This window comes from Octopus bimaculoides, chromosome 22 (genome assembly GCF_046866305.1).
Source record: "Octopus bimaculoides isolate indiv1 chromosome 22, ASM4686630v1, whole genome shotgun sequence".
NCBI classification, from domain to species: domain Eukaryota; kingdom Metazoa; phylum Mollusca; class Cephalopoda; order Octopoda; family Octopodidae; genus Octopus; species Octopus bimaculoides.
In genome coordinates, this window is record NC_142949.1 from 10,667,318 (window position 1) to 10,679,817 (window position 12,500).

Sequence of the window (12,500 nt, forward strand, 5' to 3'; positions counted from 1 at the left end):
CACACACACACACATACACACACATATACTCATGCGACCAGAAACTCAAACACACATATACACGCCTTCACACACAACTTCACTCCAATATTTTCCATTCGTCCAAGAATAGAACAAAAAAAACAGATCCTCGAAGATAATTAACTCACCTAATAATTATCGGTCGACATATGCTTTTTTTTTAATATATAAATATAACATACACTTGCTGTTTTCTTTCTAATCGTCTTACTGTTCGTCTACACTTCAATTCCAGATTCTCTTCCCCACCCTCTCTCTCTCTCTCTCTCTCTCTCTCTCTCGCTCTCTCTCTCTCTCTCTCTCTCTCTCTCTCTCTCCCTCTTTATCTATCTATCTATCCATCCTACCTTCGTTGATCTTTATATCCGAACATATGCGTAAACCTTCTTGCCATCATAATATCCATACATACATACGTACATAGATACATATATGCACACATGTGCACACGTGCACACATACACACACACACACACACATACATGCACACACAGACACACACGCACATGGATACACACCCTTGCACACACACACACACAGACATACACACATACATGCACACATAAACACGCACAAAACACACATGCACATACAAGCACACACACACACACACACGCACATACACACTACCTTCAACAATTACCAACAATTTTAACAGCCACCTACCCACCTCGAAACACGACTGTACCACCAATCCGAAACTATATCCTCCACATTTACATTGTGACTCGGCTACATTCCTCATAGAAAATCGCTTTCCAATAAACAGACAAAAGCATCCCAAAAGCATCAATCTGAAGAATTGGCAGATGAAACGGTCTGTCACTGGAATATGCTGAAATCCTTTTTCTTTTTTTATCCTTTTATATGTTTCAGTCATTTGACTGCGGCCATGCTGGAGCACCGCCTTTAGCCGAGCAAATCGACACCAGGACTTATTCTAGTATTTATCATATCGGTCTCTTTGGCCGAACTGCTAAGTTACGGGGACGTGAACACATCAGCATCGGTTGTCAAGCAATGCTAGGGGGACAAACACAGACATACACACACACACACACACACACACATATATATATATATGTGACACTTTCAAATTTATCAGAATATTGAGGCTGAAGATTGGAATAGTGAAATTTCCATTCACTTAACCATGAAACGATTCGTATCCAATTAACTAAAGGCTTGGTTTGTTTACGCTTTTCCCTCCGGTTTTTTGTTCTATGTGTGCCATAAATATCGCCATCCACTTTAGAGAAAATTTTGTAGTTTGGAATCAGTAGTTCTTTGACTGCTATTTCTAAATTTTCAGTATGTTGGAGAAGCAACTCAATTGCTAATCCCTGTATATTTATAAATATATATATATATATATATATATATATATATATATATGGGAGAATTTACGAAAAAAACAACAGACGAAGACAGGTGGTGTAAACAACAAATGGATGTATTAGTTTAACGCTCGGGAATAGAGAAAGTCTTTGACGTTTCGAGCTACGCTCTTCAACTGAAAGGAACACAGAAAGAAATAAGGAGAGAAACAAGGAGAAAAATATAAATGTAGTGGTCAGCGATCTATCATGGCGAATATATATATATATATATATATATATATATATATATATATATATATATATATATATATATATATATATATTCTATTATTATCAAGTATAACAATTAAAAATGATAATAACAGAATTAATAATATAGCCGATTGCTAACCAAAAAAAGCATTAAATAGCTGAAAGATTAAAATTAATCAAAGGACATACAGGGTTGGCCAAAAGTCACCCGACAGTAAATCAAAATTCCAAAGATACTATCTGTAATTCTGTATTGACTCGAATGAGAAAATGGTCTTCGCTCAAGAAGGACTTCGGTTTGAACGATTTTCATGAGGTTTCATATTTAGATGCATTTATTAAACTCATTCAGTTGTTAAACATAAATAAATCATGGAATTAAATGGTTTTGATTTACTGTCAGGTGACTTTTGGCCAACCCTGTATATGTGTACATAAAAATACACATACAATATGTACATATTTTGTGAGCGTGTATATATATATATATATATAATCTGTGTGTGTGTGTGTGTGTGTGTGTGTTTACACATACACTTCTACATGAGAATGTGCGTAGTCTTTTGCTAATATCACCGTGTTTATGCACTTATGTTCGAACCCCTGCCGTTCTACATTTTATGGATATCTGTAGGCCCCAGTATTTCGATCTATGAATGGGTGAACCCATACATGAACTAAAACATACTACCACGAAGAAAACAACTACAAAATCATATTTCCATACCGACAGAAATATCGTTGCACCCTGTTAGTCAGCGCTCGTACATGCACGCACGTGAACAAGTACGCATCCCCGTCTATACCAGATCGTGCGCTCCTACGCAAACATCCACGCACGCGTATGCCCACGCCCACAAATGTATACTGACTCACCTGCGCTCAGAGTATCTGACACGGCCTCACGCCAATATTCTCCTTTCTATACATAAATAGAAACAACCAGACTCCACCGGAGGCAAATTAATTACTGATGATAATTAGTAATAATAAATATATATATATATATATATATATATATATATATATATATATATATATATATATATATATACATACACACACACACACACACACATATATATATATATATATATATATATATATATATATATATATATATACTAATACATCCTTTTGTTATTTACACCACCTGTCCTCGTCTGTTGTTGTTTCTTCGTACATTCTCCCATATATACATATATATATATATACTGTGTATGTGTATATGTGTTTGCATGTATGTATGCTTACATAGATATACATCGATGGTGTTCCATTTACTTCTCAAAAAAAAAAGAAATACTGTCTACTTTTTCTTTTGTATCTGTTTCTAGTTGTCTTGGAAATAATAGCTCTTGAAGCAAACAAACTTTGACGAAGCAAGCATAAGGAAGACTTTTGATTTACAACGGGGACTCGTCTTGCAGAACTAAATTTGGTTGTTTTCTATGTCGCACGATATATCAAATGTTATAACATTCCAATTTTTGAAAAATGTAATATACATTTTAGGAGGAAAATTCGTACTAAACTTCTTCATTCAAGATTAAAATAAAGATAAATACGATGTTCTTTTTTGTGTACAGGAGGAAGAGAACAACGCAACTGCCCAGCACAAGATGACGAATTCTGCCAAGAACACCTTAATCCACAACACCAACGAAACTGGGAAAACCAAACCGAACAGATGTGGTTTCGCGTCTGCAGCAACTGTGAACCATAAAACTATGAGCATTAGTTCAACAGATCTGGGAAAATACGAAAGTTCCTTAAAATGCGAAGGCACCAACGTGAATCTAACCCCGCCCAGCGAAATCATATATATGATAAAAAGAAAAACTATTATATACAAGACGTTTTTATTTTGAAAACTAAGAAAATTGAACATATATCAAAAGGATTATATTTCTTTTTATATACACCCAGGCCTATTCCCCATCTTTTAGGACGTGGTAGCCACAACAAGACACACCAAGCATTCCATTCATTTCCCAGCTCAAAGAAGCGAGCCCTGTTCTATGCTCGGGGTCAAGACATTAGAACGCACACGCTAATATCAACATCGGGGCCCGATAGCATATGCTGGTTTACCCCTACTGTATCATGCTGGTTCTGTACACCTTTGAGCAACATCAAATTCATTCATCCGTTCACAAACACTCTCCAAGCTTTCCTATCATTTATAAGCTCTCTTGCCTCTCTCACACCAACACCTTTAACTACCAAAGCTTTCCTCACTCCATCCATCCACACAAACCGAGGTCTGCCTCTGGTTCTGCTGTCTACCACATCTGCCTTCATCACCCTCCTTACCATCGGCTCCTCATCCATCCTCTCCATGTGGCCAAACCACCTCAACATTCGTCTATCCATCCTCTTCATGGACGATAGTACCCTCATGGCCCACAAGGAAAACCATCCTCAGGTCATCGTAATATTTGAGGGGGATGAAGTATGGCTTTATAATTCCCAACGAAAGAAGAGACAGTCGCCGAAGCTGCAGTGTCCATTGGACGCACCCTATACTGTGCTGAATCGCCTGCCTAATGCAATGATTCGAGGAGGCAAGCGGTCTCGTCCTAAGATTATGTGAAACCCCACCCTCTATGGTAGTACTGTGATCCTGACCAATTCAGCTGGAATTTCCCTGGGAGATTGGGCACATCTGTTGACGAGGGTATTGGGAAGAACCAAGGAGAAGAGCAAAACAGTTACCGAGAGAACAAGTGAATTATGAAGAGGTTCAAAAGACGCCAGTGGAAATAGATCCATGTGGGGAACAAAAACATCCTCAGAAGCGACAAAGAAAGGGACCCTATAAATTTAAGGATTATTTTTTGTATGATTAATGCAGTTAGGCTTAAGGGCTGAATATTTATAAATGTGTACTTTTCTCGGGTCGACAAAAGTCTACGGAGTGGGTAATATTATGAAGGAGAGAATAAGTTATTATGATTTTGTGTGGTAAATTTGTGAAGCGGTTTCGTTTTGTGGTGGCAATTATATAATATTGATTAGTTTTCAGTGCACTCACTGTGTAAATCATGTCAAAGTGCCAGAGAATATTCCAGAATTATGTTACGTAATAAATGACATGTCTCATATAGTCAGGTGATATACGGGCGGCGCGGCTTACCTAGCATTCAGAGAGCAGATTTTTAAGAACAAAGTTCTAGAAGTTACGAAGTCACGCGACTGTTTAGAAGATCCTAGATTATATAAGGAGGACTTAGTCTCCGGGTTCAGACAAATACTAAGCAAAAGTCAGCCAGTGTGAAGCTGATTGACAAAGAACTACATTCTACGAGACGTGTGCTTGAAGACACCTAGCTGTGTACGACGGCTTCTCTGGGCAACTTGACTTGCTAGCTTCGACTGCGGTTTCCCTACTTCCGACTTTTGCTGTTGGAGTCGCGTTGGTACAGAAGGGAGGCTGCGTTTTACAACAACTTCAGACTCTGTTGGGCACTAATCCACAAACCGGGTGGACTTTATTTCAGTTATTACAATAGAAGCATTAGCATCTTTGGAGACCACATTACCTCAGCACAACAGACAAGCCATGTACTTCCCACGACGAAGATCACATTTAACCATCTGATAATCGGTTTCAAAACAAGCGTTTATCATTTTAGAAACGGTTAATTGCTCGTGGTCCGCTTTCTCAAACGATATAGATGCATACGTAATCAATTGGAAAATGAATCCGTGAATAAGGTACCAAACTGATTTGGAACTCGGTTAAATCAACATTAAACAAACCATCGAACCTCAGAAAAGCAGTAATGGAACTCATTATTTGAGCAATTGGACGATTCAAGCTAATATAACATGGGTGCTCAACATCTACATGGCTTTAACAGATTTCATAAATTGCTTTATTGTCCCATAAAAGCGCAATCACAATGTTCCAGAGTGGTACAAGTTTTTAGAAAGGAATTGTGTGGTTCAACTACAGATGCAGAAATTAGTAGTGCCGGATAAACTGAAAATTCATGCTTTGTCTTTTTACCGAAGTCAATTGTCAGACGTTCCATTAAAAAAACCAAAAGATGCAGAATCAGTGCCGGTACCGAAACTGGAAAATCAAGAAGCCTTAAAAGTCAGAAAATTGGTCAGTCACACACCAAATCAACGATTTCCTTCCCAATAATGAAGTGACCCCTGGCGATAGTTACTTGTTGCATCTGCCTTGCCACTGATGAGTTGATCCTGGTGGATTAATTGAATTTGCCAATCTTCTTTGATCTGGAAAATAAGATATTGCGCAATAATCACAACATATTAAGCCGGTAATATCAATATAATAATCGAAAGATTGTTCTTATATCAAAAGAGCATAAAAATGTAAATAACTTAATATTTTAGAGTATAATTTGCTTCATCAGTTGTTCAATCGAATAAAAATCTTTATTCCATGACAAAACTTTTCCAGTAGTTACATGTATGACATGGACTTAATTCCTCAATATATTGCTAACAATACCTACATTCAAATAACGGATATATTTACAACAGAATTTCACTGATCTACTCATATTTAACCAATGTCATAGTCAACACATTTTACTGCCGTTATAGTTCTGTTGTAAAACAGGTTTCCAATATCTAAGAATATCAGTTCTGTTGTACAACACAATTTTCCAATATCTAAGATTATCTATCGGCGTTTGAGGATACAACAGTAAAAAAAGAACCGCTGCTTCATCTCGTCACAAGTCTCCTTTGAACTCTTTTCCGACAGAAAGACAATACAGAAGATTGATTAACTAGAACATCGAATGCGCAGATTGTCAATTCGTTCTTTAATTTACTCTTCTAAAAGAGTTTAATAACTTTATATTTGCTAACAATCGTGGGTTCTAAGTCAACAAGTATAGCTGTAAGTACACGTTTCCCAGAACCTAACTCTAGAAAGAGCGTACCAGACGAATCAGTAACACCAGTAGGCTCTTCAAATGATATCTGGCCAATTGGCTGAATACCATGTTCAAGGCAATATCGTTCCCCCACAAGCGTTACTAGTTTGGATTCGATCTTGTCCAATGTGTACTCTGATACATTCTCTCAGGAAAAAAAAAAGTATTGCCTAATAGTTATTTTACTAGAAACTAAAAAAATACGACAAAAGTAGCAATCGAGCTAAAGAGGGACCATTGCCGTAGTCTATCGCCTATTAGAATTAGCAGCCGAATTCCTTCATACCTCACCCAATCAATTTACAAAGTTTCGTATCAGGTCACGCGAAGCCGAAATTTAGAAAAAAGATAGGATGATAACCAGAATGCCTTTGAGCTTAGGTTTTCGTAAATAAGTCTTCTGGAAGTAGGGGTGGCGGGGTTAAATAAAAACTCTACAAAAGATACAGAAAAAGGACATTTACAACGATTCTTCTGGGAATTGAAACAGCATGGCTTTCCGAGAGTTAAACGATAACACCACAAACAATATATTTATAAATTCAATCGAATTATTAAACATGCACAAATATTTTAAACAACCTTCATGCAAAGCCGTTCGATTTCATTTCAGTACCACTTTACGACATTTTGCGTAAAGTGTCTTCTAGCATAGCTGTGGGTCGACCTTGCAAACGGAAATGTCTTTAGTGGTAACCATGTGGACATCCGTCAAATGAATTGTATCCCTAATTAGAGACCCCAAGTTGGTCATAAAGGTCACTCGTTGGTCATCCTAGAGATTACATAAAAAGGTTCAAAATATTCCGAAATAGCCACTTACTCGTTAAGTTAAATATTTGGATTTTGATAGCGTAAGAACTGGGGGTTTGTTAAGATTAAAAGCTGTACAGCAGACATGCAAAACTTATACCCAGTAAAACAGTGCAGTTCCACAATAAAAGATTATATTAAATAGCTGAAGAATATATTAGTAAAATCTGATAAACGATTTATCTAAATTTTAGAATTAATATAAGATTTCGCATTACATTGTGTAGTTCTAAATGCAGTTTTATGAAGACTAGAAAATAGGTGTTAAATGTAGACTAAATTAAATATCATTTGTCATACACAATTTTTAATGGGTTAAACGCGAGCACGGGATGTGAGTTGGGGATCAATAAAGCTTTTAATGGGCAAGAAGTGTATAAGATTCCATCTCTTCGTTGTAAGGTTTGAAACCGTTTCGGTAAGTTTCCTTAGTAGTCATTGTTGAGTAGCTCTGGATCAAAACACTCTGAGAACTTCTTAAACCAACGACAAAACAACTAGAATCATATCAGTTTTTTTAATGTTTTTCGAGTTGTCGAAATATTTCGCTGTTTCTCATGTAATATAGCATGCTGTTTCATGACTACTTTTGGCTAGATCTCACAGGTCGCTTTACTACCGAGAGAATAATTCAACTTTTTAAAATTCTTTGAAACATTTGCTAAAGAAGAAAAATTACCAAATAAATTCGAACTAAACATTTTCTAAATGTGACTGTTATTGTATTCAAAATTTGCTATCGTTTTATTCCTGTCTGTTACTCTATACAATTTGTAAATTGTATGGAGTAACAGACAGGAATAAAACGATAGTAAACTTACCATTATTATTAGTGCCACTTGTGAATCCTTTGACAGTTCAAAGAGTTGAAAATTGTACGAGGGTGACTGAGACACAATTATCCAGTGACAGTTAACTAATTAGCAAAGTAATCGAGAAATGTTCAATACTGTTGGTCTTTGTCTTGTTATATATAATGTATTTATTTTCTCCCTCCCACCCTTACTCTAATACTACTCCGTATTTATTTCTTTATTGCTCACAAGGGGCTAAACATAGAGGAGACAAACAAGGACAGACAAAGGGATTAAGTCGATTACATCGACCCTAGTGTTTTATTGGCGCTTATCTAATCGACCCCGAAAGGATGAAAGGCAAAGTCGACCTCGGCAGAAGGTAACGGCAGACGAAACACCGCTAAGCATTTCGCCTGGCGTGCTTCTCTCTTTATTATCGGCACAAAGGCCACTACATAGAGGGGGACATTACAAGGACAGACAATACAATACAAAACGTGGGGTACATAGAACGAATGATGGATGAAATGAATTACTTACAATGAATTGATGAAATGGCTTACGTGCCCCCCAAAACTCGCAGTTTCATTTAACTGTTCTCTTATACAGTCATTTGTACAGTTTATGATCTTTTTATTATCCAATAGTTATATGTGGCAATAGATCTTCTGTCGTCACAACGTTTGGCAGAGTGTCGTATCCCACATACAACCCACTCACTGTAATATCCTGGGGATATATTTGTTTCAGTCTCTTCTTCACCTCCTCCTCCACCTCTTTCACATGTTCATCAAACATTTCAGGATCCAATTTAACTCTTATTGATCCCTTTATTTTTGCAATCTTTCTAAAAAATTCCCTTGGGAATTTTATGACCAGTTTCGTTAGTAAACTTTTGGCGTATTTTGTCTATATTTTTTTCTTTGTTCTTGTTTTGAGAAGAAAACAAACTTCAAACAGCTTATTACAGATCGATTTTTTTTTAACACTATTTTCTAAACCTGAGAAAAGTGAGTAAGTGGGCATTGCTAAACAGTGCCCCCTTTTGGCCACCCTGTTAACGCCCAAATTTTATCTAACGTCTCCCTAGATCTTTTCACCGCCTCTAATGGTGAGGCGGCACCGCCTACTTTGAGAACGACTGCTTTACACGATGACGAAAAACCAACATCAGTAAATAATTCGTTAGTTACTTCTTTAAACAAGAACTAATGCTCTTGTTAGATTCATCGGTCCGGCGGCGTAACTTTGAGTGAGGAGACACAATAATGTCGAAACACCGCAATATCTCAAAGTCCCCTTGAACCAGTAAATCACAGGTTTTATGAACACGCATTGTCTAAAGGGAGGTGTTCTCTGATGGTGAAAAGCAAATGATGAGATATTCACGTCTGCATCTGCCAAAACGTATTAAGAATTAATATATACATTTTTGGGAGGTAATCTTTATCCCCACTCAAACGTGGATGTTCGCTTAGAAGAAACTATACTGCAATAGTTACAATGAGAAAAAAGTCTCATTTTTGTGCAAAGTGCACTCTTGTTTATATTGCAGCGGGGAGATAGATGCCCGCCACTCCAGCACCGTACCACCAATTCACGTATTTCAACCTTCCTTGGTCTTGTCAATGATGGATGCTCGACCGTTGGGGATGGCAGGTATTTGATGTAAGCAAGAGTGCATTTTGCACCAAAGCCAATATGAGAGAGCTTCTCTCATGGTATCTACGACAGTAAAGTTTGTTCTAAATGAACAACCATCTTTAAGTATGGATTAATATTACCTCTCGATATTAATACTACTTCTTTCGCTAATATATATATTTTTAATAAGATACATTATTATTTGGATTCTCACTGTTGTACGCTCATCTCATGAAACTCACAGACTAAGAACTTCATCGGTATTCGCTTCCACTATTCGTTTCCATTATAATGCATTCCTTCCTCTATCTATCTATCTATCTATCTATCTATCTATCTATCTATCTATCTATCTATCTATTAATCTATCTATCTATCTATCTATCTATCTATCTATCTATCTATCTATCTATCTATCTATCTATCTATCTATCTATCTAACCGCCTGCATTTGCCTACCCCATTTATCATACCCATCGCAACATATTCGCAAACAGATCCGACATCGCCATCACATAAAGAACTCCCCCCCCCCCACCATCCCTAACAACTCCGCAAATCTAACAACAGGCGTAAACTAACGCCAATCATTACATTAGGAATCACTGTATTCTTCAGAAATGTTTATTTTACATTTCCAACAACATAGCCGAAAGCTATCTTCTCTGTCTGAAGAATCGAAAGACGGAACTGATATTCACTGAGTGACTTAGAATTCACAACGTCCAAATTGTGTGTGCATAAATGTATGCATACGTTTATACGTATGCATATTTGCATGCATATACAGACATATATGCATACATACTTATATGCATATACACACAAACGCATAGTATATATATATATATATATATATATATATATATATAAAGGGCATTATTACAGAAAATAATAACGCTACACAGTGGACTTCTCAAAATAACCACATTTAGTACCTAATGCCCTTTATATAAATATAAACGAATAATTATATTCTTGGGAATAGAAATTTCCCTTATGAAAATTTTTTACACACTGGCTTCTTGATAAAATTCTTGTAAAAGAGTTTTATCCCTTTTTGAATATATATATATATATATATGCGTATGTGTGTATGTGTGTGCACATGTATATGTACGTATGTGTATATAGGCGTATGTGTTTGTATGTGTGTATAAATATATATATATTGAATACTGTGGTAAGTAGCTTGCTTACCAACCACATGGTTCCGGGTTCAGTCCCACTGCGTGGCACCTTGGGCAAGTGTCTTCTACTATAGCCTCAGACCGACCAAAGCTTTGTGAGTGGATTTGGTAGACGGAAACTGAAAGAAGTCCGTCGTATGTGTGTGTGTGTGTGTGTGTGTGTGTGTGTGTGTGTGTGTGTGTGTGTGTGCGTTTGTGATTGTCCCCCCCAACATCGCTTGACATCCGATGCTGGTGTGTTTGCGTCCCAGTAACTTAGCGGTTCGGCAAAAGAGATGATAGAATAAGTACTAGGCTTACAAAGAATAAGTCCTGGGGTCGATTTTCTCGATTAAAAGGTGGTGCTCCAGCATGGCCGCAATCAAATGACTGAAACAAATAAAAGAATAAAAAGAATATGTATATGATCTAAATCAATAGCTACATATATATATATATATATGCGTCCGTGCGTGTATAAATATATGTACATGTATGTATGTGTGTATATTTGTGTGTGTGTGTGTGTGTGTGTGAGAGAGAGAGAGAGAGAGAGAGAGAGAGAGAGAGAGAGAGAGAGAGAGAGGCGGGGAGAAAGCAAAAAAAACAAGAAAAAGACAGAACAGTGGTTCACTCAACACCAACTGCTCTTCTCACCTTTGAAAGACTTTCATCTTGTCTCGTGAATGGAAACGTAATACTTAATACTTGATGAATTGGGAAGAGCCTAAGGCTTATTTAACAATTCTTGAACTAGCCATATTAAAATTTGATACAAGGTTTCAAAGCAAGACTGATAAAAGAAATTTTGTCAGACGACAAAATATTCTTAGTTTTTTTTTTTATTATTTCCTAGAACAAACCATATATGATCGTTATGAACTGCACTGAAAATAATTCTTACATTACAAGATTCTTCGCAGCAGATTGAATGATGCCAAGAGACAGTCATATTGATAATGTTCACTTTGGCAATAAATTTTCGCCAAAATTTGGCAAGTTTTTAGAAGAGTAACACTAACGAAACAATTTTTTAAGATGTCAACGAAAATATCCTATGACAGAAGTATCCTTCGGTCTACTCAAATGCAAACTTCCAGCCACTAAACCTTTTTCTATTTTCTCTCCCTGTTTATTTCTGTGTTCCTTTCTGTCGAAGAGCGTAGGCTCGAAACATAAAAGACTTTCTCACTCCCCGAATGTTAAACTAATACATCTGTTTGTTGTTTACACACCCGTCTTCGTCTTTTCTTTTTGTTAATTCTCACTATATATACATATATATATATATATATATGTGTGTGTGTGTGTGTGTGTGTGTGTGTGTGTGTGTGTGTGTGTGTGTGTGTGTGTGTGTGTGTGTGTGTGTGTGTGTATGTATATATACCGATGATACATAAAACATCAAAAAATATATATCCACGGCAATTAAGACATCAGTCAGGTAATAACAAGGTGTTAAACCCCAACACGTTATAAGATTGCACAATCTGACACCAGAAAAGGTTTTTTGGGATGAGCATCGCTTTCAATTATTCTAAT

At 36.7% G+C, this 12,500-nt stretch overlaps 1 pseudogene; it reads right to left on the minus strand.

Annotated features, from left to right (window-relative positions):
• Positions 1–4,910: 4,910 nt before the first annotated feature.
• LOC106872986 (tubulin alpha chain-like) overlaps positions 4,911–12,500 on the minus strand; it is a 14,655-nt pseudogene continuing 7,065 nt past the window's right edge.